At 40.0% G+C, this 25,844-nt stretch overlaps 1 long non-coding RNA gene across 6 annotated transcripts; it reads right to left on the bottom strand.

Annotated features, from left to right (window-relative positions):
• Nucleotides 1-1,817: 1,817 nt before the first annotated feature.
• Nucleotides 1,818-25,581, bottom strand: LOC141739362 (uncharacterized). Of its 6 annotated transcripts, XR_012585683.1 has the most exons (10): nt 25,405-25,581; nt 20,114-20,253; nt 19,830-19,904; nt 19,637-19,684; nt 18,283-18,425; nt 14,757-17,717; nt 9,211-9,256; nt 6,440-6,634; nt 5,400-5,492; nt 1,818-4,213 (listed from the first exon to the last, which is right to left on the bottom strand). It is a non-coding gene; the product is annotated as an uncharacterized LOC141739362 (long non-coding RNA). The 6 variants fall into 6 exon arrangements; XR_012585679.1 differs by lacking the exon at nt 19,637-19,684 and having other exon boundaries at nt 25,405-25,576; XR_012585680.1 differs by lacking the exon at nt 19,637-19,684 and having other exon boundaries at nt 1,818-4,172; nt 25,405-25,576.
• Nucleotides 25,582-25,844: the final 263 nt, after the last annotated feature.

Raw genomic sequence — 25,844 nt, 5'->3', positions numbered from 1 at the left:
GTGACCCTGAATGATTTGCAAATCTTGATGCAGATGTAATGCAATCTATCCTCAAGAAAGACAGTATTATTTAAAACATTTGGGAGGAATTTTACTGTATTCATTATGTAGACTCCTTCTTAACCATAACTACAACTTTCTGGGACTTCTTGTCATATTTATGGTTCTTACCAGGAGTGAATATGGTTTGTATTTAACAGTTATGATGAATAGTTTTTATGCACCACAGCAAAACTCGGTATTTTAAATTTATAGTTGCTTTGAATTTGAATCATGAAATATTCATTATATTTTCACAACAAAAAGTTCTTCTAACAAATCATTCACTCAGTTCGTTTTGTATACTAATTTCATGTAGGTCTAGAATACAAATTCTGTGCAGAAGTAGGAGCGTTACCACAACAGGCAGCTGGTTACCAAACATTTGGAATCTGAGTATTTGAAGAAATAATGTGACTTTAATTATTTTTTCCTCATAGTCTGGGGTGCAGTCATAAATTCTTTGTTTGGGAAACACAGCTCAGACTCTATAATATAGTTAATGGTATTTTTGCAAGCAGAAAATCAACACAACTTGCTCTGCTCTGCACCACTGTCTGTATCCATTAAAAGCTGATATGAGCTCCCATAACAAGTTTTAACTGACAATAGTTTGGCACATTCATCAGCTTCAGACCTATTTGAAATATGTACGTTCTTTGTTTTACCTGGGCATTTCTGGTTTAACTTTTCTGCAGATATCTTTTCATAGCAAGATGAATCACCATAAAATATAGTCTTATATAAAAATATGGACCAAGTGGTTTACATGGTTCTTTATCAACCTCTGAAAATACAGATCAGAGTTGAACATTGTACTGCTTGGCTTGGTCTTCAACGGTTCATGGGAAGCTGATGACTTTTTCCATATCTATCCAGCCAGGGTTTGCAATGCTGGAGTGTAGAGGGAGTATTACACCACCCTGCTTCCGATTTTCACCACTGGTGGTGTCCAGGCTAGGCGTAACCAACCAAACAACAGAAAGTCATCCACATTCCCAACAGCTGGCCACCGCTTTAGTTTAGCCATTGATTTCAGTAGCTGGAGAGGAAACGTAGAAGGCCTACACTAAATCTGTCGCATTTTAATCACTCCACTTTGTTGTGATTAAGCATTATGATAGTTAAAGTCACAGGGATTGATTATTATGCATAATTTTATTGGTGGGATTGGTTTAGGAAGGCTAACCTTTGAAACTTGGTTCTTCCCCGGAAGCGACTGATCTACCAAAATTGTTACTATTCAGGAAGCTGTTTCATCTAGAAAATTTAAGATGCATATTTCACAGTAGACATAGCTCCTGGTTACCATTCAGTAACAGAACTAGAGTTGTGTATGAATTACAATTTCTATATTTAATTAAATTTTATTAATAATAATTTTTCTATATTTTAAGTCAGACAATGAAAGATAAAATTATCTGTTTAAATTCCTAATGAACCCAATGTCTGTTTTCCTACCAAAGCAAACAAAAAAGGTTTCATTTTGTGGGTTTTCATTTTACTTTTAAAAAATTTTCCAAATTAATTTTAGGCAAATATTGTGATGAAATTATTTTTCATTAAAAAACTAAAATTTCTATAAAAGGATCATAATCAAAACAATCTATTTCCACATTTTCTTCAGACTTTTGCCTGGTATGTTTCAGAAATTCTAAATAGGTAAGTTGTTCCAATAATCTGAAAATCTGCACAACTTTTTAAAATGTTATCATGAATTTTTAAATTTTGAAAATATGCTCACGAAAAAATTCTGTACCATGATAAGTTGCTTGAAATGCATTTTTCTTAATTTTTATTATGCACTCTCTCTTTTAAAATCAATACAAATGAGAAGTCTGCAAATTTTCCAGTGGAGGACTCCATCTTTCTTCCGAGGTCCTTATACTTCTGACTGCTCTGTGGGTACATAATGAATGTAACCAAAGTTAAAAAAAAAAATAAAAATTAAAAAGTAAACCAGAATACATTCATTTAATTTCTGTGATGCAAATGTTTTTAAATCTGAATCATGATTTCAACACTTTAATGTGACTGTGCAAAAATCCCTTCAAGCAAATCCTTAAAAGATCAACATTAGTATCAGATCCAGACAAAGAAATGATTCCAGGCACAAGATACCAGAAGAAAAGAGAATGGAGAATTACCACTGTAGACTCAATAGGCAAAGGAAGTGCTGAGAAAAGTAAATATAAGGTTGTTAATTAAACCAGTAAAATAAGGGGGAGAGGTTACATAGAGGAAATTAAACTCATTCTGAAGCATAAACGCAGACATAAAACTGGAAATTCCATCATTAGACAATAGAATATGCAAGAACACAACCCTTAATCTCTGCCGTTTCTTCAGTATAAACAAATCTGCTGGTTGCTAGCATTATTGCTGAAAACAGCTCTCATCAAATTGTACACAGAGAATAAGTTTCATCTTTTGGAAATAAAGCTATTACTTCCATTATACGTCTTTGTCCAGGAAACCTACATTTACGTCCAGATTGAAACCAGTCAAAGACACAGTTTCTTATTAAGTAGTCAACAACCTGAAGGCACTGCTTTCTCTAAAGCCTTAAATAAAAAAAAGTAAATGGGGAAAGGGGTCCAGAAGGCAGGATCTAATGTAATTTAAAACTGGAATTACATCAGCAGTTTCAAACAGATGGCAGAATGTAGAGATAAATGTGTTAGCTCCTTTAGCTTATTTGGTCTCTCCATTGTTTGCATCATTAAAACAGGAATAGTTTACAATTTAAAAATATACTGCGTATTATACATTGGAAAAATGGACATGCACCCACTGAGTGGAAGGAGGTAGGATTAAATTAATTTGCCATACTTTAATGTACAGTATCTGGGATGCTTTAGGCAAGTCTGCAAATAGGTTTCCTAGGAAATGAGATGAACAAAAATATAATGACCTTGAAATTATACCCCCAAATGTCCCAAGTATTTAGCAACCTGGCTCAGAAGTGGTAATTACATAAAAAATACAAAAGATCCTTAATTGCTTCAGTTATAGTGTATCTAGGCAGGTCAGTTACTGTACACAGCTGCAAAAAAATCGTACGTGATTAATAGGGGGTTGCTTATGATAGTGCTAACTAGCTAGTGTATAGTGCAAAACACTCATTTCTTTTCCAATTAAAGAAAAAAAATCTGGTTTTGATTAGGCTCTTCAGAAGGTCTAAGTCTGTAGCAGCAAAATACTCCACTCTTATGCTATTAAATGTCTTAGTCAAGGACCGAGCAGCATATATTCACGAAAAACAGGAAGGTTTAGATAAAATACCAGGGTGAAAATGCTGCAAATATCAAAATAAGGCACTTCAGACCATTCTGGTTATTCTAGTTTGTCAGTTGTAAAACTAAAGGGTAAACCAGTTCAAATAAATAAGACTGATAGAGGTCTGTCTCCAGAGCTGGAACCAGGCACCAACTTTTCCCGTGATTTGTTACACTGCAATTAATTATTCTTTTCATGTAGCTCTAAACTCATTCCAGCAAAGTCTGCAGCAGGAAGCATTCAAAAATCATATAAGAGAGCTTGCAATACTTCAACATAGTATTGCAGTTCCAAGAGATCCAGGAGAAACGCTGAACTGTATGCAGAGCTCTCCAGATTTGTGAACTTCTTGTGGTTCACCCAACCACAGGTTGGGGAAAACGTGCAGTCGTGTTCTTTGGAGCATTGCCTGGAAAACATGCTCTGCCAATGAGTGGCTAAAATGGACCCTGCTCAGGTCAGAGTGTGCACTTCTTGAAGGTATGACTTTGCCCACTGTGATTCTTGAGCTTGTCTGTCCTCTGGGCATGTTCTCAGTAAGTCCATGGGCTCTGATGACCTTCAGGCATGACTCCATCTAGGCTTGGGGAGGGGAAGGGACCAGGAATCAGAGGAGGGGGCACAAATGGCAACCATCGGTGGGGCTAAAATCCAGAAAATTTGTGGGTTTCCTCTTGTCATCTCTCAGGAGAAGCATGAAACTTGGCACTGACAATTCAGTCTTCCTTCCTAGGTGTAACAGTCAACACTTCACAGAGGTGGATAGAGCAGCTCGCTCAGGCATTCATTAAGGATTCTCCTTGCAGATCTCTCCATATCTTGGCAAACTCATGTGTGTGAGGTCACCATAGCAGCTAGACAGTGAGAATTTTTTTACATAGCAAAACCTGAGAGTCTAGGAAATGAAACAAGACCTTGAAATAAATACTGTTGTCACAAATGGGCTTTTGAAACTACTCTCCAAATCTCGGTCGTTCCCACAGCTTTGTCTTCACTTGAGAAAAAAAAAACTTAACGGCTATTTTTCTAGTTTCTGGTGTGCATGCGTGTGTATATTCATACTCATTGAATTTAAATCCCTCCCAATTTATAGTTTTCAGAGAAAGTAACAGACAGTTTTTAAAGCCCTGAAAACAATCATATTATTCCCTGGCAGAGGAGGAGATTCAAAGGCAAAACGGAATTAATTTGTGCTATAATTTGCCTGTTCATGTTAGCCTGCATATTGAGTGTTATCAGAAACTACAGGATTAGATCAAGCACTGTGAAAAGAGCTCTGGGAAGAGATTTTCAGAAATAAATACAGACATGCATTCTGCTTTGCTTATCACTGGGATCATGGCAAGTGATAAAGGGAGACTTGGGATGCAGAGAAGTAATGAGACTTTGGGAAGTCCTGGGAAAAATCCTGAATTATCATACGAGTGAATCCCTCTTGAAGTCTCACTGAAGCCGTCTGTGGCAAACCCTCTCCACTGCTCTTAAAAAGGCATGGTTTGCCAAGCTCTGTGGCCACTTGGCTCTGCCATAGATTCATTGTGTGCCCACATCTTTTTCCTGACCAAGTCTTCTTGTGCCTTAGAGAAGAGAACAAGCTAAACTCTCCAGCAGATTTTGGATTTGGTGCTCTATAATCTCATTTTTGGCATCTATGCAAGGACCAGACAAAATCTCATTCAGAGAAAGCAGAATTTCCTACAATCCAGACAAAAGTTGCACCAAATGGTCTGATTTCCTTAAAGGGTCTGATTTCACGTGTTCAAACTCTGTGTAGATAATGATTTGCAAGTGATGTCTTTCCTATATCATTCCTACTATAGATTGCCACTCACCAGATCAAACATAAAATTTTCATTTTTAAGAATTGAAATGCAGAACAGAGAGGGTATCCCCCCAAGAGAAATCTGCACAAAACAATATTAACTGCAAGGCAGGTCAAATGTTCACTGACACATCTTGACAATGCCCCTTTTCTTTACATTGACTCTATTTGATTAAACTGATTGAAATGCATTTCATACTTGTGCTTTGTCAGTCTATATTTTGGGCTTCATGAACAAAATGATACTAGATTGACTTACCCAGATACTTCACAAAGCTTGTCATGTTGAATTAATTAATGTTGCTTGTACAGCGTGAGAATATGGAGATTCATCTTTTCATTTCTGCATTTGCTTTATAGCCAAATAAGGGGATGATAAAACATAACATTGGTAGTTAATAGACATTTTTAATGTCTTCATTTCTTTAGAAACATACAATGGAAATATGACAATAATTGTCACACACGTTATGTAATATTACTTACATAAAACCAGAAATACTACAGTAGTAACCAAGAGTAGCAATGAATAAAACTAACTGTGCTTTCTCTTTTCCATTAATGAGTGGTGCAGAAACTGATCATACATTCAATAACCCTTTAGAAACACAAACATAGAAAATTTTACTAAATCTGCAAAGTTTGGGGAGGAGATAGATTTTGTACTTAAGTCTTGCAACATTGATTGTGAAGTCAGTAGAATTTTATTAACATCATTTACAACACGGTAGTGCTTCCCCCATCTTACTTATAGATATAATACCCATATGGGCTTTTGGAGGTTTTTTATGATATCCAAACCCCTTGTTGTTCAACACTACGCCTAAATAATGCTGAAGTCCATTTTAGTGCATTTCTTTTTGTACTACGTAAAATGAGCAATCAGCGTAAAACATGAAAGATGTCAATTAGTTTTACAAATGCAATTAAAAGCAATGATGTGAATGCATTGTATTTTTGGGTGAGAGGCTGAACAAAGCATCGTCAAATATGATTGTCATTCAAGCAGATGTAACGTGGTCAAATACAATATTCTGTCCAGAAGCTGTCATCATTTGGTTTTGTCAAAAGCCCCTTTTACCTTTTACTCCTTAGTCAGGAGATCCATGAAAGAGCAGTTAAGTCACTTTTACACTGGCTCGCTGTACATACATTGCTTTATTTCAGCAGCAATGGAGTCAGAAGTCCAGATGGAAGCTACAGAAGCTCCCATTGCCAAAACTTTGTTCACTGTATTTATGGCTTACACGCCATAAAAACACTTAATACATCTGAGTGCCTGAGGAAGTACGTACTTACCTTGGTACACTAAATTATCTCTCTGAACTGCGTGGCTCACTTCCCACTTCTTCTTCTCTTTGTGGCGTAGAGGCTAAGAAAACTAGTCCTGGCCCTGCTACTGGCAACTGAAATAGATTCTGCCTTTGCAGGCGGGAAAGTTGGAGGCTGTAACATCATGCTGGTGGGAAGACGGGCAATAGATATACCAAGCATCTGCCAAAAAAGTGAAGCTACAGATTTGCAATGTAGTCTGCTGAAAGAGGACTACACCAGACTACACCAGTTCTACACCTGACTGCGCTTCAGGCACCAGGGAACTCCACACACATGGTTGAAGCAGCTCAACAGACACAAAGGTCCAGAGCTGTGAATTCAAGGCCTTGTACCAAAGGTTACTTCCAACTGACCTGGTCATTTGAAGTGGAAGGAGGAGTCAGCCTGGGCTGCCATCAGCTATAGAAACCGTCATGCCATAATTACATTGTCTAGCTGGGTGGCCTAGGTTTGAATGTAGCTTTTCTACCTCTCCAGACCTCAAACCCATCCCTGCTTCCCTGTAATTTGAGTATCATTCATTTTTATTTCCAAAACACAGAGAATATGATTGTGCTTTCAACGTATCTTTTCTCTTCTGGCTTTCTTACAAATTTAAACTAAATAACAACTCTGTCTTTTGCTTTTCATCATATATTTTTCTTAGGAATGGAAAAAAAAAGTTGAGATAACTACACTCTTGCTTTAATTTCTGCTTAATGGCAAAAGTCTGTGGGGTGAGGAGGGAGGGAAGCGGGGAAGAGAGAGGCAGAGAGGAAGGAAGAGAAGGGCTGGGAGAGAAGAGGGAGGAAGAGGGAAGAAAGGAAGGAAGAAAGAAGGGAAGGAGGGAGGAAAGGGAGAAAAAAGAGAAGGAAAAGGCAACAGGGAAGGAAGAAGATGAGGGAGAGAGGAAGAAGGGAAGGGAGTAAGGGAGGAAAACAGGAAGGCAATGAGAAACGGGAAGGGAAAGGAAAGGAAGGCAAGGGAGGGAAGGAAAGAAAAGAAAGAAAGGAGGGAAATATAAAAAGAAATGAGCATAGGTAATAGACTGTAGAAGAAATGAAGTTTTCATCTCAGCAGCCAGAACAGGCAAGATGAACTTTTTCAGGCAGCCCCGTAGTATGAAAATTAGACTACAGGTTGGAGTCAATAAGTCCAAGGAAGAATATGACAAATAAAGTACAGCTGTGCATCGTATTTGTAATAATGCAGCATAATTAGAAAGTGATTAGAAAGCATAATGGTTATCAAATGATACTTATGCCGGAGATGCATTGCAACTCATCTGCAAGTGCTATGAGACCCTTGCTTCCTCACAGAAACTTTGGCGAGATTCCTCTGTTACAGGCAAGCTGTTATTGTTTCTTATAGTGGTAAAATGCTCAGAAATTCAGTATTGATAACTTCCTTTCTGTTAAGTTCATAAAATTATTCTGCTTTTATATATAGCACTGTATAAATCTGTTTACTCTGGTCCATGACTAATATTTTCACTTAATTGCTTTTCAAGTAAGTTATTTGAAACACTTTCCTCTTCTGTAACTGGGTCTTTTAGCTTACTTAATTGCTGGCCTATTTGCTGAAAAAGCTGAAAACTCTCACAAATGCATAATTCCTGACTGAGGTGGAATACAACTTTTATAAGATATCCAGTATAGGCTTACAGATTTCCAGCGACAAGAGCAAGGTTCATGTCTAGGTAAGTAGTTTCCAGGGGTCAACTAGCCACACCAAGAAGTAGGCACATCATTTCTAGCTTGATTTATCTACATTTACTTTCCAGAAATCTCATTTCTGCCATTTTCTTTAGTGTTCGACATCTCTTGTGTGCCATAAATGAGTCTTTTAAGCTTTTTTTTTAATACAGAAACTAAATAGCACATTGCATCAGTCACATTTACATAGGTTTTACAGACTCGTAATCTTTTCTGAACTCTTTCCTAATGCCAGGCTGCTTGGTGTTTAGAGACTGGATAGGATTTTAGTGGCAGTTTCCTCAAGGCAGTACCACCTTCTATTACTACTTGACAGCCCTGCTTTTTACAGAGCAGGCTCAAGCACGCTTAGCCAGAGACCACAGAAGTTCACATTCAGCTGCTTATTCAGTTTACACTTGAGTCTCTTTCAGAGTCACCACTTCCCAGATTATCCTTTGTGCAAATATGAGGTTACTCTATTTCTGCACGTATCATGTGAGCAGACCCAACCCAGACATCCATATTGTTATAATAACTGATCAGTCCTTGCTCGTATTATTGTTTTCCAATCTGTATCCGCAAAATGGACTAACACCACACTCACATTTTTGTCCAGATGAATGCATTGGAACTACTCAAGACAGCTCCCAGTGGTTCACTGTTGTGAGTGCCCCCTGATGATTTTGATTACCCATTGACAGTATTAGGATGAAAACAGACCAGCAGTGATGCTTGTCTGTGCAGACTTTGGGAGGCTGTTACTCCACTCAGAAACAAACTATATTTGCTGTAGTCCAGAGGGTCCTTTACATCACCACTTGTGCCCATCTATTCTTCTGATGGCTGCTAAGTGGCACTCACACAGTTCACACTTAATTTCTTAGGTGGACAAAGGTATTTGTTCACAAGCTGGATAATATCTAATTTCCTGAGTCTTTTGCATTCATTATTTAATATTTTCCTCCATTAAAATCTCTATCCTGGTTTAGATTATTTGTAAAACAGTCGCATAAAAAAAGCAGGCTACAAATGATTCTCCAGTATACATAGCAAACGTACCATGAGTAGCTCCCATGTTCACATCAACTACCCATCAGACAGCAACCTGCAGGAAATAAACAGTTCAACATAACGTGAAAAATATTCATTTATATGTTGCAGATGAATGTTTATTATTGATTCTCAAATAATAGAACAGGAGTGAGTTTTGTGCAAATGAATAATTGAGCCAACCTTGCTATCTTCAGTACAGGCTAAGTTAGTTTAGACCAACCACATTCAGCTGGAATGATGGTCCTTAATGGAACACACATCATGCTGCATAGTTTGCTCAGCCAAAATTGTCTTCTGCTTGAATTGCCCAGTGGCTGTACCACAGAGAAGCATGCCAATTACCTCCTGGTGCAATCTCTAGAAAGGTTTTGGAAGATCTGAGGATGCGCACATGTTACAGTGAAAGCAAAGTAACCATGAAGTCATTCCTGCAGTTAAAATACTGCATAGTTTTTATGGTACATTTTTGAATTTTCCAAAGCATTAAGGAAATTCCAGCTTAAAACTCTTTGGACAGTCTGCCTGCCTGTGCGAGGGTGTGAGGTACTATTGGGTTTTGACTTTCCACTGTCTATTATAGTGAACTATAAGAACAGGAAGTATAAAATTATATACCCTGGTAACTGGAGGCACCAGAAGGATGTAGTGTAACAAAACCGCTGAAGAGCACATAAGGGAAACATGGGGGAGTAACATGGCTGTGGCTCGACCTCCCCCATCTTGTCCCTCCTTTCTAGTCCCATCAAGATTTCATCTGCTTCCCCCCCCCGACCATGAATACTAGCACCACCAGAAAAAATGCATGTTGTCAAAAATTCTTAGCGACTGAATATAGTACAAGTGCTTATTCTTTATCAGATGTGAATGAATTGGATCATATTGTAAAAAAAACTTGAGAAGGTTGCAGATTTGGTCTGTCTTCACTGTATAATATGAACAAAAGCTCATGCATTGTGAGCAACTCACTAGCCTACTTGCCTACAGCTCCATGCAGCAGTTAAACAATTGGTTTGGCATTTTCAAAGGAACTTAACTGGTTGTCATGCCTCTTCAATGTATCTATATTAAAAATACACTTATCTATATTTGTAATGTGTTAAACACTTTCATATTTCATGTTACACTTAGGCCTTCTTTCTGTGATGTTGCCAATGTCAGAGAAGGATGGATTTCAGTAAACTGTCTGCTGCTCCTGGATGTAGATGTAATATATGTAACTGAAAATGAAATTTCAGATTTGTTTCACAAAGACAAGATACATTTCAGCTTTAAATCTTGATGTTAATGTTATAGCCAAAATGGATGAATTTCTCTCCTAAGCCATAAAAGACCATTTAATAAATTGGTCAGTCTCCTTGTTCAGTTAATATAGCAGAGAGAGGCATTCTTTAGAAACGTTGATACAACCTCAAGTGGAGTTTCTATCCAGAGTTTTCATTTTTAAAAAGTGACATATTTTACTCTGTAGAAAACTGTATGTTACTGCAGAAAACAACAGCTGTCTTTTGTGCAGTTTCCTTGACACTTGCTTACTTCCCATTATCTTCAATGGAGATGAATATGTGTATCTGAGGAAATATTTTGGCCCTGAGAGAAAGAAAGAAGGGCAATAGGAGCATTTGGTTTTTAAGTGTCTGCATAACTCCAACTTATTTTCTTAGTACAGCTGAATCTACCGGTGACTCTTGGTAGAAGCTAGCTTTTCTCACACTGAATACACAGCCCCAAAGAGACTTTTGTCTGGTGCTTGGTGGATGACTGAAGCGATGGAATCAAAAGACTGTTCCGTGGGACGCAGACTGGTAGGTGGAAGGGTGGAAGAGGGCAACTTTATCGGCAGTATGTGTTTATCTTGTTTTGCTGTATTTCCTGAGCTAACAAACTCTTTTCTGGTCATGTGTATCTCTGCCTCTTCAGAGGGCTATGAGAGACGTTAAGTATTCCAGGCTTTTACGGCAGGAAAGAGGAAGGAGAGAAATAAGTTATTTCTCAAGAAAGACCTCTCAAGCTTTTTCTGTTGATATTACACACTCATCAGAAGATTCCCAATAGCGAAATGCTGCCTGTTTTGCTCCTGTTCGCCTTTCCAGTTAAAGAAATCCTGCAGCTGAACTCCTGCTTCACTTCTTAGCTAAACCATGGCAGACCTGCACCTGTATATCAGCAATAAGAGTATTAAAAAGAACAGGCAAATGTGTTGACTCTTTTCTCTTTGACAGTCCTTTTTTTCAAACCTCTTTTGATAGTTTCCTCCCAGAAACAGAGTGAGGAGTGTGTGCAAACACTTGTTCTCCACATCAAGCCTGACTGAACAATTTCTCTGCTATTCTGAGCTTCTGGTGAACTGAAAATTACCAGCTGTACTGAATTGTGACAAACTCTGTGTGTGTGTGTGTGTACATGTGCATGTGCACTCTGGGGAAGAGGGAACAAAGAGATAAACAGAAACTATCATATCTGATGACAGTGAATTCATTTTCACATTCATGACCCAATCTAGCATTTCAATTCACCAAAATACAAATGCAGCCTTACCTTCTGACTAAAGATTATTTCTTGGAGCCCTCATATAAGCATATATGGAGATACGCAGAACAAGGAATTCTCTAATGCATTTCCTGGCTGAGGCATAGTTAACAAATAGGGCAGCAAACGCGTAAGTGCAATCACCATTGCAGAAGTTTGAAAAAGAAAATGAGATTGGGCCAGGGAAGAAGACAGGTATTTTACGGTTATGCGGCTTCCACTTCATACTCCAGAATGGCTGATCTGCATCGAGATATGCTCAAAGTTGATCAATAACAAGCTAATTTTTGTAATCTTCTAAAAAGAAGATTACAAGCAGTCAGGTTATCAGAGCTTAACTAGCTAACACTCCTCAGATGATTTGCAATGACAAACGGTAACTCATTAAGCTGCAGTAACATAGTTGCCACCCTTTGATATCTATACTCTTAGTATTAAAGTGGTACCAAACTAAGCTTTTTTAAAATCAGTGTGCTACGTCACTCCTTCCATGTTGAAGTAAACTACAGTCACTATAAAAAACGTGTGTAACAACCCAGCTAGCTAAATCCTTGCCAAAAATTGACTTCAATAGCTGTCTACAGAGTCTGCCAGAATACTGTCGGCCAACTCATACCATGTGTGCCTTGTAGGGTCATGGCTTTAAAAGGACAACAGATTTGCCAAAATCTATCCATCTTTTCAGCTGGAATCCTCTCCATTGATCATGAAATTTAGTCACATCTAACAGGAAGGAAACAGCCAACAGCCAACAGCCATCAGCACAGAGCACACCTAGGAGAAACTAAAGAATGTTTTTAGACCCCGAATGGAAGCACTTTGTGCAAGATGGCTTGTCGTAGAATCCACCCTGGAGGACTTAGGGGATAAGAGTTCTTCTGTCTCTTTCATGGACTCAGAATCTCAGGATGATGGGATAGGAGGTCACTGATGAACTGAAAAATGAGACAAACTCTGATTGCTCCCACTGCCACTGCTGTTTGTTCTGGTCTGAGTATTTGCCATATCTGAGGTTGCATGGAGATTTGCATGCAATATCTGTGTGTCTGGGATTACATTTACTCAGACGGCGTACAGGGACGGTGCTCTACTTTGGCAAGATGAGGAAGAAGCAATGGAGACCTGCATTCTGGGCAGAATGGCTTAAGTGAGATGAACTGAAAAGGATATAAGAAGAATATGGGGAAAAAGATGCAGAAGGAGCAGAAAGAAAAGGATGAATAAGAGACTGGGCAGAGAAATGAAGAATCAGAGTGGACAAACAAGAATAGCTGAAAGGGAAGGAAAGGCACATGAAAGCATCTTGGAAGCCCAGGAGCCACGAAACATTACGGTTTTACAAATCAAACTTCTATAAAGGATCAGGCTGATTTTTGTAACTGAATTTGCCGGGGGGGTGGGGGGAGAAGAACAAAGAAATACCCAGCTCCAAAGACCTGGGCTGAGGCTGGGCGCGAGCTCATTTCACAGTAAAACTCTATCAGCAGCGAAAACCGTGTGCCCATGTGTAAGGGCAATGCTGGCGACAGCGCTGACAGTGATGGCACTACATTTACTGACCATTTGGGAGGTGGGGGATGGCAGGGGTGGGGTGGGGAGTGCAAACAGCTTCAGCACAACACTTCCAAGAGAAGAGAAAATGGTCAGCAGAGAATTCCCCTGTTCTCCCTTTGTCACCCGTGATGATTTATGAACCTCTCTGCAGCTCCGTCCTGGTCTTTTCAATGAAAGAATCCAGCTAGCTTTCTCATAATGGCAGAAGTAATTAAAAAGGGGATCAACTTCAGAGGAACATAAAACACACACCAGAAGTCTGCCTCTTTAATGCTATCCCCTACATACTTTACTGGCGGGGATTCTGCTAATCTAATACCTGTTAATTTTCTTTCTAATTAGGGCTATAGCTCACCAGAGGCTGTTTTATACTTAATTTGTTGGGGTTTTATTATATGGCTCAACAGTCAGCCAACCACTGTATGCATCATGTGATCCTGGTTGAGATCTTTCAGGCATTACTGCACACTGAGGCCCTTGGAGAGAACGTGCCACTACAATTTGTGAGTCACCCGTTCTTGCTCTGCCTAGCTCTTGTCATGTGTGTGCTTGTCAGGATTCATCTCCGTCTCCATTACCCCTGGGGCAGAAGTCATAGTTTGTTTCTGCTCACTTGTCTGATTTTTAGCAGATCATATTCCCATCTTCAGAACCTTAAGCAAGTGCCATCTTTGGAGAATTTAAGGTGGAATTCTAAGTGCCGATTTAATTCAACTCAAATACATCATCTAATTGACACGAAATATCCCCAGTTCAACCATTTTTCAAGGTTAAGGTAGACCACTATACAGAGGAAGAAAATTAAATGAAAAGCATTCTTTACCGTTACCAAAAAGAAAACTGATTTTCTTAACTGTTTTCCTTGTCTTTCTGTCATTTTTAAAAAATATTTACTTTCAAGACTTTAAAATGAAGTTGAGGCCCGAGGCAGATTTTATTTGTCTGAAACACACCTGAGACCTTCATTAATTCTATTTTTGCCAGAAAGGTTTGCAACCAAATCATGCACCAGTTAAACAATTAGCTTGGAAATTATCAGGGGAAAAATGAGAGAGTACATCACTACAAAGCAAAGTCCATGGTGCTTTAGTGATCAGAACATAATATATTGACAATGAAAGAACATTTTCTTAAGCCACTATAAGCCAGAGGACTGACCGATCTTTGTTTTGCATCTGGGATGTCAGCTTCCAGGTAAACAAGGTATTAGTACATCATTGACTCCAAATCGGTGAGCAAAGGTGGTCACCAACAGCTGTTAAATAGTAAACCTCATCCTCCATCTCTGTGGATGCAAGGAAGGATGCCACCTAAAAGTCGCTCAGCCACACACAGAGAATGAAGGCAGCATTTGTTATGTCATCCTAAACAACACATGAATTCCAGAGAACCACCATGCTGCTTATCTGAATACACAAAGGGCTTAATTTTCATGCACGCAATTCCCATGACTTTGTCATTGAAGCTCTTACAGAAATAGGATAATGGAAACTCTTGCCTATCTCTGCAGCAGAAATAAACCTCAGAAAATTCCTACGTTCTCTACTGTTGTCTGGTCGGATTTTACTGAAAGAGACGGAGAGTGCAAGGTCAAGATAATGGTTGCTGTTGTTGAAAACCTTCAGAAATACCACATCAACTAAAAATAATAAATATAAAATCATTCATATCGCCAAATAACCTAATCAGCCCATCTAGCCACACATCTAGTAGCTTTCAATACGTGAGCTAGCTCCAGCTAGCTCAAAAGAAGAGCAATTGGTCTGGATCTGGTTTTGGGTACAGAAGCATGGCTGGTCGGACAATCTTCAGTGGTATTTGGATGGGAAAACTATGGGAATTAGAGTTCTTTCTAGTTTGCGAAGTTCACGGCAAAGTAAACAAGGAAGCTGGGCTTCTACCTACTGTGTATAGATGTACAAGAGGCAGTTGACAATTCCAAAGTGCAGTTGAGTCACCCTCCATCAGCCGTGGAAGACTACTTGTTCCAGGAACAAATAATCTATGACACAATGTAATGCGTTGTTTCTTTTCCACCCAGCAAAAGAAATTATCCTCAATTGAAACAACATATGTCAGCTAAAAAGGTTCTACCTTACGTCCCATGGAAGAGCACAAAGCACAGAAAAACAGACAACCCAAACTCTACCAGCAAAAACTCACAGAACTGAAGGAGCTTCAGGTGGTGAAAGCAGTTTTACTGGAGATGTGATATAACCATATTTTTCTGAACGTGCCCTGGCAGGCCTAGGTAGATCTCTAGAAGGGAATTCCTTGCACAAAAGAAAAAAAATAGAGAGGGTAGGCTTGCACAATACACATTGAAATTACGCATCTCAGTGTCACCCTCTGCTAGGTAGGCCTGACAAACTTCTCTGAAAGACAATGAAATATGCAGGAAGACCATGTCCATTGGGAGTCTTCAGACAGAATGGTTCAGATTCCTGAGGAAGTGTCTAACCCAGGGAATACTGTAGATATGGAGGAAGGATGTTACAAAGGAGGAGTCACTCCAGAAATGGCCAGCTCCTCTAGTCTTCCACAGGCACCTGCTGTTGGCTTCTATCAGAGAAAATATACTGACCTGGATGGAACTTCTCCACACAGAAAGTAGCTCTTCTGCTCTCTACTTACCTGTCCCTGGTATCCCTTCCTGCATTCAGACCCATTTCCATGCAGTGCTCCAGTCCCTGGCCTCCTTAAGAGGGATTGCAAGCACCAAGGGACATTAATGCTGATGCGATCATCAATGACTGCTGCTGGAAATCCGTGCAGAAATATATGCTATGCACAGGGAAGCAGACAGCAACAATACCCAGCTCTCCTTCCCTCTCTCCCTTCCTCCACTTGGAATTGAAATTCAAAGAATTTCCATTCCTTGGAGAAGGGGTTAGCACAGGCAAGCCATGCTTCAGTGGCACCCCTCCCATGAGTGTGGCCATATCACATGTGTAAATACCAATATGTGCATGTAAGCACCTGATTTTAGGCAGGATTTTTTGGATGTGCAAGAATGAGTGACAGGGGCAAATTCACATATGCAGGCTGGTCAAAATTACAGTGTTTTGATCCATCTGTCTAATTTTCCTCACAGAGGGGACAAAGGGAAGGTCAGACAGTGGAAGTACTTCTGCCCTTTTCAGACAAACTACAGCTTGCACCTCTGAGGCGTGAGGCCTCCTGTAGTCCTGAGAAGTTTGTGGTGACAAGGTAGGTTCAAGGTCAAGCCTGACAAGCAAATCATCAAGTCAGGGTTAGGCCAGGTCTGACAGTGGTAGCGTGTCATACACATTCGCGTGATCACCAGGCAAGTCCATGGTGACAAGGCAGGTCCAATGTCAAGCTAGGAGCAGAGTCCACAGGTCAGGATCCAGCCAGGTCAACAGGGCCCATGGCCAGGCATGACTGCAACACAGCTGGAGCTAGAGACAGGCACGCTCATAGCATAATTTGTGCAGGGAATAAGCTGCAATTGAGCCCCTGAGCAGAGGGAATGAGTGGAGGACCCAGGTGAGGTTCGTCATAGCAACTAAGGCCCATTAACGCACTCAGGACCCTGACATAGTTTTTCTAGGAGCTGTACAGCAGGAGAGGCAAAAAAGTGCCAAGAAACTTTGGCCTGAACCAAGGAATACCCAGCAAAATAATGAGCCCCAGCTGTTCCAGCAGGGCTCATGCTGCAGGAGTGTCAGACAGGCTCAGACGTTTCCTGTCCCATCGTTTTGCCCCAGAACATTTGAAAAACAAATAAATAATAGTGAGAGCCAATCTGCGGTGACCGTGCCCAAAAGAAAAGGCAGCCAGCCAATGTGACATTTGCTTTCCTCACACCCAAAAAAACCAGCAATAAACAAATTCTTAAGGGGGGGCTAGGAGAAATATTAAAGGCCTTAGGTCGCAACAGATTTTAAAGCAAACATTGTAAAATTTAGCACAAAGTACTATCTTAATAGAGTGTTTTCATAATGCACGGTTTATGAGGACAGAGCCATACCTGTAGATTTCTAAGCTTTTGCTGTTTTCAAATTCACCCTTAGGATTCTGATCATGACTTTTTATTAATTTAATTTCTCTACAAGAAAACAAGTAGCTGGGTAAGCATATGAGCTAAGGCAGCCTAATTTTGCATGGCTTTTGGGCTTGTGATAACTGACTTTTAAACTTCTTAACGACCAGAGAATGAGAGAATAAGCAGGAGCGAAAACTTAACTGCAGAGCAGATCCCCTGTTGTCTGCTGCCATAGATGCTGAATGAAGCACTTCCTGTGGCTCGGCATTCGTAACCACACTTTTACAAGAGTATCTCTGACAGATAACACAAGCAGGTGTTTTCCCCCCAAGAGGATTAAGAGAATCACCCTTTTCTGCTCTGTGCCTGATTTCATGAAGCATCTAGGAACAGATCTCTGGTCCTCTTTCAAATCTCACCGAAACTGGCCAGCGCATTCAAAAGACACACGCACATGCAAAGAATGGGAAAAGAAAAGAAAGCAGGACTGCATCAGTCACATTCCTTAGGAAAGCAAGCTAAAAGGAAAAAATATTAATCACGTGATAATCACTCTAATTGATTTTTAGAGACAGGTTGCATACAAACAGAAAAGTAGGGGTTTTTTTGAGGGGATATATAAAAATAATAAATAAGATACTAATATCTTATACTATCTGCACATACATGGATCAAACTGTCTGCAGATATTGAATAACTGTCCCGGCTGTGTCTCCTCCCAAATTTTGTGCGCCCCACCCCCACTCACTGGTGGGGTGATATGAGGAGCAGAAAAGGCCTTGACCGTTTAGCAGCAACGACAACCACCAGTGTTTTACCAACACTATTTTCACCCCAAATCCAAAACATAGCCCCACACCAGCTGCTAGCAAGAAGTTTAACTCCATCCCAGCTGAAACCATGACAAGGCTAAACAAACCTAATTCTACTTTTTTTTTTTTAATGTTGATCACTGTCTCCAGTTAGTCTTTTTAATCTCTGAACTGTACCTCCATTTGGCCCACATCTTTTCTGAAGTATGGTGCCCAAAACGGTATGAAATACTCCAGCTGAGACTTCTCCATCATCCATTCAGCCGCATTTTGACATCTCCAGATGTTTTCTCTTGGTTTGATTTAGTCTTGTGCAAGCTCTGGCAGTGTATAAGGACAGGCATATTTGGAAAAAAAAAAAGGGGGGCACCAAATGAAAAACTGAAGGGTTAAAACGTAGTATGAGAGTTTGTGAGACACAAACTGTTAGAAGTGAACAGAATTACAGTTATAGAAGGGCTTATTACTAGCAATAACTAGAAGTTCAGAAAGCAAATATATTTCCTCCTGATTGGTGCCCTACATTACTGCAAGCATTACAGATGGCCATAAGCTCCTTTAGAATTCAAAGACTTTCCAGGTATCCTCTCATTGTAGCCTCATATGCAGACCCTTGCAGACGCCAACCCCAGTGCAATAATACTAGTGAATTTTCTTCAAGTGCAAGTTCTTCAAGTGAATCGCTGAAGTTTGTTCCTCATGCTTTGCAAACCAGTCCAGTGTGACCTTTTAAGGTGCAGAACAATTGTGAAAGCCCCATATACCAATTTCAGCTGGATCAAGCTGTAGATGCTGTCTAGTAAAGAGCTGCCTCTGCAAATAAGAGGATGAAGACTGAATGCCCTGATAGCTTTTTCTAAATGTAGTTTCAGTGAATCTCCGAAAAATTGTGAGAAATTATTATCTCTTGACAAGTCAGTAATCTGTTCTCCTTCAATACAAGTTGGGGATGTTCTAGACGGAATGTGTTGCACAGTACAGCCATGATTCCTGAAACTCTAGCGCACATTACTCTTCAACCTAACAGAAGGTTCTTGCTCATAAAGAATTGCAGACAAGGATCATGACCAGCTACATGAAGTGAAGCTAAAAATAGAGGATTTCCTTTTAGCAAGAATTTTTTGTAAGGCACATTAAGCCATATCAGTGCATTCGGGGATAACCTGGTTTTCAAAATAATCTTGGTACAGTCACCACTGAATGCCACCACATACTAGTCTTGTTCCAACACCAAATCTATGTTTGCAGGCCACTTTCTGTAGACTCTGGGCAGCTTCTGAGTTTTGCAGTTCTCTGACAACGTCATCATACAGAAGGTGCTCCAGCTACCGACCCTGGAAACCTGCTCCAGGACTTCTAAAAATCGAAATCTCAGTTCTGTGATGGGGAGGCTTGCAGCTTTCAGAGCCTTCTCCCTCACAGGGCTTTCAGGATTACAGATTTAGGAAGCCTCAGACTCTGCACATGCTTGGGAACCCAGAGTCTGGCAATATGCCTCTTGCATCTCCCCTGAAACTGAGTTATGAAATACCTGCATTGCCAGGAATCCAGAGACTCAGACAGGAATTCTACAGGACACCTGTGTTATAAAGTAATGACAAATGCTTGTAATACACTCAGGCTCAACAAAAATTTAATTGATCAAAACCTATTTCATTGAGAAATTTCGGTCTAACTTTTAAAGTGGAATATTTGACCTCAAAAGAGACAATATGTATACATACACAGTTCCTTTCCAGACATGGTCTTTTCCCAGCAGCCAGGTGTTCTCTTTGTCTCACTTCAGCACTGGAGGGACACTGGGGAGGGAGGAGGATGCCAGATATTCATAATTCCATTCTGCTAACAGCATAGTGGCCCTAATTTTCTGAGTTTTCAAAAGATCTGGGATTTTTTACATCACATCATTGCAAAAAACACGGCTGTAATGAAATTTAATACATGTATGGCTACATTGAGATGTCTCCCTATAAAACCCCCTTCTATTCAAAGTAGTATAAGCTCTTACCATGATGCTTTTGAGCCAAGATAAAACAAGCTATTGATCTTCCAGTGTCTTGTATACCGTGTCTTCCACTCTCTTCTTCTAAAGTCTCTTTCCATAGCTCCAGGTTTTTTCTCTGAGGATTAGGCCCCTTAGCCATATCTCTATTAAATATAAAACAGCCTTTGGTGAGCTATAGCCCTAATTAGAAAGAAAATTAACAGGTATTAGATTAGCAGAATCCCCGCCAGTAAGGTATGTAGGGGATAGCATTAGAGGCAGACTTTTGGTGTGTGTTTTATGTTCCTCTGAAGTTGATCCCCTTTTTAATTACTTCTGCCACTATGAGAAAGCTAGCTGGATTCTTTCATTGAAAAGACCAGGACGGAGCTGCAGAGAGGTTCATAAATCATCACGGGTGACAAAAGGAGAAAGGGGGAATTCTCTCTGCTGCTCACTTTCTCTTCTCTTGGAAGTGTTGTGCTGAAGCTGTTTGCATCCCCCATGTGCTGTCCCCCACCTCCCAAATGGTCAGTAAATGTAGTGCCATCACTGTCAACGCTGTTGCCAGCGTTGCCGTTACACATGGGCACACGGTTTTCCCTGCTGATAGAGTTTTACTGTGAAATGAGCTCACACCCAGCCTCAGCCCAGGTCTTTGGAGCTGGGTTTTCATTTGTTCTTTTCCCTCCCTGGTAAATTCAGTTACAAAAATCAGCCCGATCCTTTATAGAAGTTTGATTTGCAAAACTGTAACGTTTCATGGCTTCCCCAGAAGCCATGAAAATTTCCCAGACTTTCCCTTCCTTTCCTCTCTAATGATTCTAAAAGACCGTCAAGGTCCAAGTGGAGTGAGTGAATTCCACAGTGAGTGAATTCCACAATTTGATTCCTGCAGACAGTAGATCCACAGATCTCCATCTGCTAAACAGAAGCCACAAAATATAGCAAGTTGCATTAGGCCACACTTCTACCGGAGAAACAAGTCAATCATCAGCAAATGAGAAAGTGGTTTCCTATACAATACTTTCCATTTAAAGGCTTTTTAGACTCTTTTGACATTTTGCTATGTGGAACGTATCCTCCAATTTGGCTGTGATTTTATATGTGCTCTCCAAAATACCTACTCAGAGCATCTTCTGATGCTGTCTTCACCAGTACTACAAAATAATATGTCCACGTAGACATGGTCTTCTAATTACAACTTCCTGACAGACAAGCAGACTAGAAAGATGGTGGCAACAAAAATCAGCACATCTGAACTCTTAAGTTAGGCAAACTGAAGTATACATCACCTGGGCCTACACATATGCATGTGTTGCTTTTACAGCAACAGGTAAGATAGAAGAAATTGTGCAAGGCAGTACAAAGAATGAACAGCGGACTAATAGTTAATGCACTGAGAGAGAGGCATTGTTGTGAATTAGATGAGCTTTGATTCAGGCCCTTTATGTAGAGGCTGGTGGAAGGCAAAACAGGAGACTAGGTAAAGAAGCACTGGCAGCCCTGCAAAATGCAGGGTAGGGCTCAGAATACCAAATTTTTTGCAGTCAACACAGTGCCAAGGCAATGCGTTCTCTTTTGGAAACATAAGCCATAGAGCAAGGCAGAGAAAAATGAACTATTCCAAACCTGAGCAACTCCTCGTTGCTTTTGTTTTTTTCTTTCCTGTCTCCCAATTACATGACGTTAAGGCAGCTAAGATTAGATAATACTTCCGCAAAACATCTTAGCCTGTTGGGTTCTTTGTAACCCAATTTTTATTGAAAATTATAATCCTGTCTATTTACTCCCATACCTGTATCAGAAAGCATAAGTAGACTCCAAAGCCTAGCTGACCCAAGACAGTGTCTGAGTTGCTCAATACCCAGTGGAAACTGCTAGAAAGGAACAGCTATTATCAAAAGGTGACTGAAATGTTCTGCTAGATATCTACTGATTCAGTGTTCAGTAATATGTAACAAATATAGCTTACACTGTCAGACAGTAAGGACATTGTGACCAGTCAGCCAAATTTTTAACCACATCTTAGCAATGTTGTCTACTAATAGAGAACAAATATCTACGGGTTCACTGCTCCCTTCCTTGCATTCTATTGCCAAGAAAATGCAAACCAAGCCAAAAAATCCAGTGGATAGCATGGTGTGGATTCATCTTCATGCATGCTACAGCTCTCACTTCATAAGAAGCAGTGCTTTGTTGAGATCCAATATTAATACCAAAAGTGATCTCTCTTCAACTCCTGAGGGAGACAGCGCAAGTGCATTGTTCATTTCTGTTCATTTCTGTGTTTCACTATCCGATGGTAAAATCCTTGACCCAGTGAAGTCATTACAACCTTTATCATTGATTTCAATCCTGCCCTATATTAAGTATCTCCTTGTAACTAAGGAAGGCTTACTTGTGCAGGGACAGACTGTTCTCAAAGTGCCATCTAAGGCTAAAATAATTCTCCAAGGAACTGAGAATCATCACAGATCTCATCATGTTCTAGTGCAGGGCTCTTTAAGTTTGCTTTCAGTAACGTGAATAGCAAGATTTATTTTAAAATCAAAATGTATTTGAACATAATGAGCATTAAAAACAAAAGTTAAGGCAGTGAAGCCTTAGTAAAGCCAATCGTAACACCAGGTAGTACTACAGCAAAACTCTTAATTTTAACATTGGGGAAAAAAAATAATCATCGCTCCTGTTGTAAAAAAGGTCAAACTCTATTTTGGAAAGGCTTTTCATCTTAAATAAGCTACATCTAGCAGTGACTTTACAGTTGACAAAGACTTTGAAGCAGCAAAACCCTGCTCCATGTGACAAGATGTGGGACAAAATGGTGATGCAAAAATAGAAGGATAAATATAACTAAATGTGCCACTCGGAACACAGAAAGCTGAGGCAGGTGTTGTCATAGCTGTCAACCCTCAGGTTCCTTCTTTCTTCAAATTTTCCAAATCACATCTTGATTCTTCCTTAAAAACCATGGAAAAGCAAAATAAGGACCAGATATGAGATTTTTTGATTTTAAATCCATAATGCCAAGTGTTTTGAAAAGCAATCTAAAACTGCTGCATATTGGTTTTAAAAACAACAATAAAACAAAACAAAACAAAAAACCCCACAGTGGTCTTGATTTTCTTTTCTAGAATTCAGAGCTTTTCTTCTGAGAGATTAGCAAAGACAAGAGTTTCTGGAGAACAAAACAGTAGTCTTAAAATATTAAAGCCTAAGATAAAACACATACAAATACAATTAAATATTTCCTAGAAATGAATTTAAAACACTCCTCACTTGTAAAAAAGTAATCTAGAAGAATCTAGCATGAAAACACAGAGTTTGGACTTCTTAATGACGTCTCAGAGGCAAAAGTATCCCCAGTTGCATTTCTGCAAGGACTGAAATGAGAAAATCCCCACCATTATGAGACTGTTACAAAAATAGCCAGCACTGGCAAAGGAGGGTCAACTGACTTCAGTAAACGAGGGAAATACTGGCAAGCGAAACCTTGACCTCTAGCAGCAATATTCTCATTTCAAGACCTAGAGGTCTACACACATAACCACCTATTTCTGTCGGAGTCTACTCTTGCTGCAATCCATCCCTGGGCAGACAGCCAGCGCAAAATCTCTCCAGCACAGAAGCCCCACTTAAGCCATGGGTTTAACAGGAACATAAATGAAGGGAGTGGTTGAAAATAACCTGCCCTTACAAGGCAATCACTTTTCAGGATTCCCAGGCTATAGAGAAAAGGCATCTGTAAACAGCAGAGTCCTGCCTTTCCACATCACCGTCTTCTCGTTGGAAAAGGAAACCTTGAGCAATATCTGTGAAAGGAGCAGTCGCAATGTGGGGAAGAGAGCTTTTAGTGGGTTTGGTTTTCCTTAAACTGCCCCTCTATGGCTACTAACGGTAGCCGAGCAGTGGAGCACGCTTTTTCCCTGATCTGTACAATGCGAGAGCAGGGGGATGTGTGCTCCTGGAACCTCTTTGCAGATGGTGAGCTTTTTTTTTTTTTTTTATGCCTTCGTCTTTTCCGCTAGCTCATAATCTGCCCCCCAGCTTCCCTGGGGCCAAGGAGAAGAGGATGATCTTTATTTAGCTCTCCTCGGGGACTGGGTGAATCACAGAGTAACATCTAATCCCTCTTGCACTCCACAACTGTATAACATCCCAGCTGAATACCAAGCCACGGAAAATAAGTTGCAGTTTTAAATACAAAAATCAGGCAGAAAGAACAAGCACAGTCAGAGCAGTTACCAGTTGCCACCGTAAAACTTAAACTGAAAAATGAAACCAAGTCAAGGTAAGAAAAGAAAACAACCAAAGACCGGGGAGGGTGCAGAAACCACCTAGAAATGCCAAGATACCACATTCTGTATTTTGGCACTTAATTTTTCTTCATTTTTTTGAAAAATGACATTAATTAGTCATTGGGTGAATTCATTGCATGATTTTTTATTTTTTTCCTGGAGAGGGCAGGAAGCCATGTTTTTTAAATGCTTGGCCACCATGTTTGGTATCTGAGCTGTATCTCATGCACTGTTTGTCATTTCACGCCACTTAGAACAAATCCCAGCTGGCTGGAATCCTAGTCCTGTGGACTGTGAGTCATGGATATTAAATGACCATCATGTGAGCCCCTGCATGCTGCTGTGGTTAGTGTATGACACTGTAAAGTTGTACAGTATCTTATCACAGCAGATCATCAATATGAATATACAGTTTGAGCGGGAGCACTTTCATAACAACACCAAACAAATTACTTGTTTTAGCAAGCAGTAAGCAAGGGGTAGGGATGTGTGAAGCCGAAGCAAAGGTACGGTGTTTCCAGGGGACCGGTAAGCCACAGCAAATCCGCTGGTGGTTCTGAAATAGCAGAACTGGGGCAAGAATGGAAAAGATACTGTCTGTAATGGACAGGTTTGCAAGAAACTTTAAGTCTCCTCAAGGAAATCCCGTAGCAGTCTTTTTAATGGGTAATTGTAACCTAGTCCAGTCTTACTGAAGTATCCAACCAGGATAAGGAACCAAACACAAACATTTAAGAGTCTGGCTCTTAGGAATCAGAATAAATTTGGGGATTGACTAAAATACCAGTCCCAATTCAGGATTTTAGAATAAGTAATGAGATATTTTTCACTGATGTGATACGGACAATCCTTGAAGTGTATGGTTTTACTCTAGCAGAAGCTCAAATTAGAAGATTTACTGAGCAATCTGTTTCATGCTAATCAATGTCATGCAGGAAATTTGTACTAGAAATCAGATTGGAAACAACCTGGGGAAAGGACAAAATGTTATTTTCAAAGAATAGCATTTCGTACCTGGATTAGGTAGTTTTATTCCATCCTAGTTACGGGCTGGGTAAGTTCCTGCCATCGGTGATCAAATGAAAATCCATTTGAGACAACACACAGGAAAACCCTGTAAGAGTTAGATGCGAAAGCCCATTTTCATCTTCAACAGCATGGGTAAGTTACTGTTGTTAGCCAGTCTGAACTGTTATCCAGTTATCTTCTGCAGGTTACTATGAAATCACATGCTGCTGTCAAAGTTCCGATGAGTCTATAATGTTTCAGTCTTCAGTCACAGCTCCAACAAAATGAATTCTGTAGCTGCCAGTTCCAGCGTGGATCTGTTTTTCTGTCTTGCATGTGTTTTTCTCCCTCGTAACAGCTACCAGCTCCTTCCCACTATCCCAGCAGTTTCCCCTACCTTTGCTTATGTTTCTCCCACATCACAGCGGTGTAGTTAGCTCTCCTTA

This window comes from Larus michahellis, chromosome 2, assembly GCF_964199755.1.
Source record: "Larus michahellis chromosome 2, bLarMic1.1, whole genome shotgun sequence".
Classification (NCBI taxonomy): domain Eukaryota; kingdom Metazoa; phylum Chordata; class Aves; order Charadriiformes; family Laridae; genus Larus; species Larus michahellis.
This window is presented reverse-complemented; position numbering and strand designations above follow the sequence as displayed.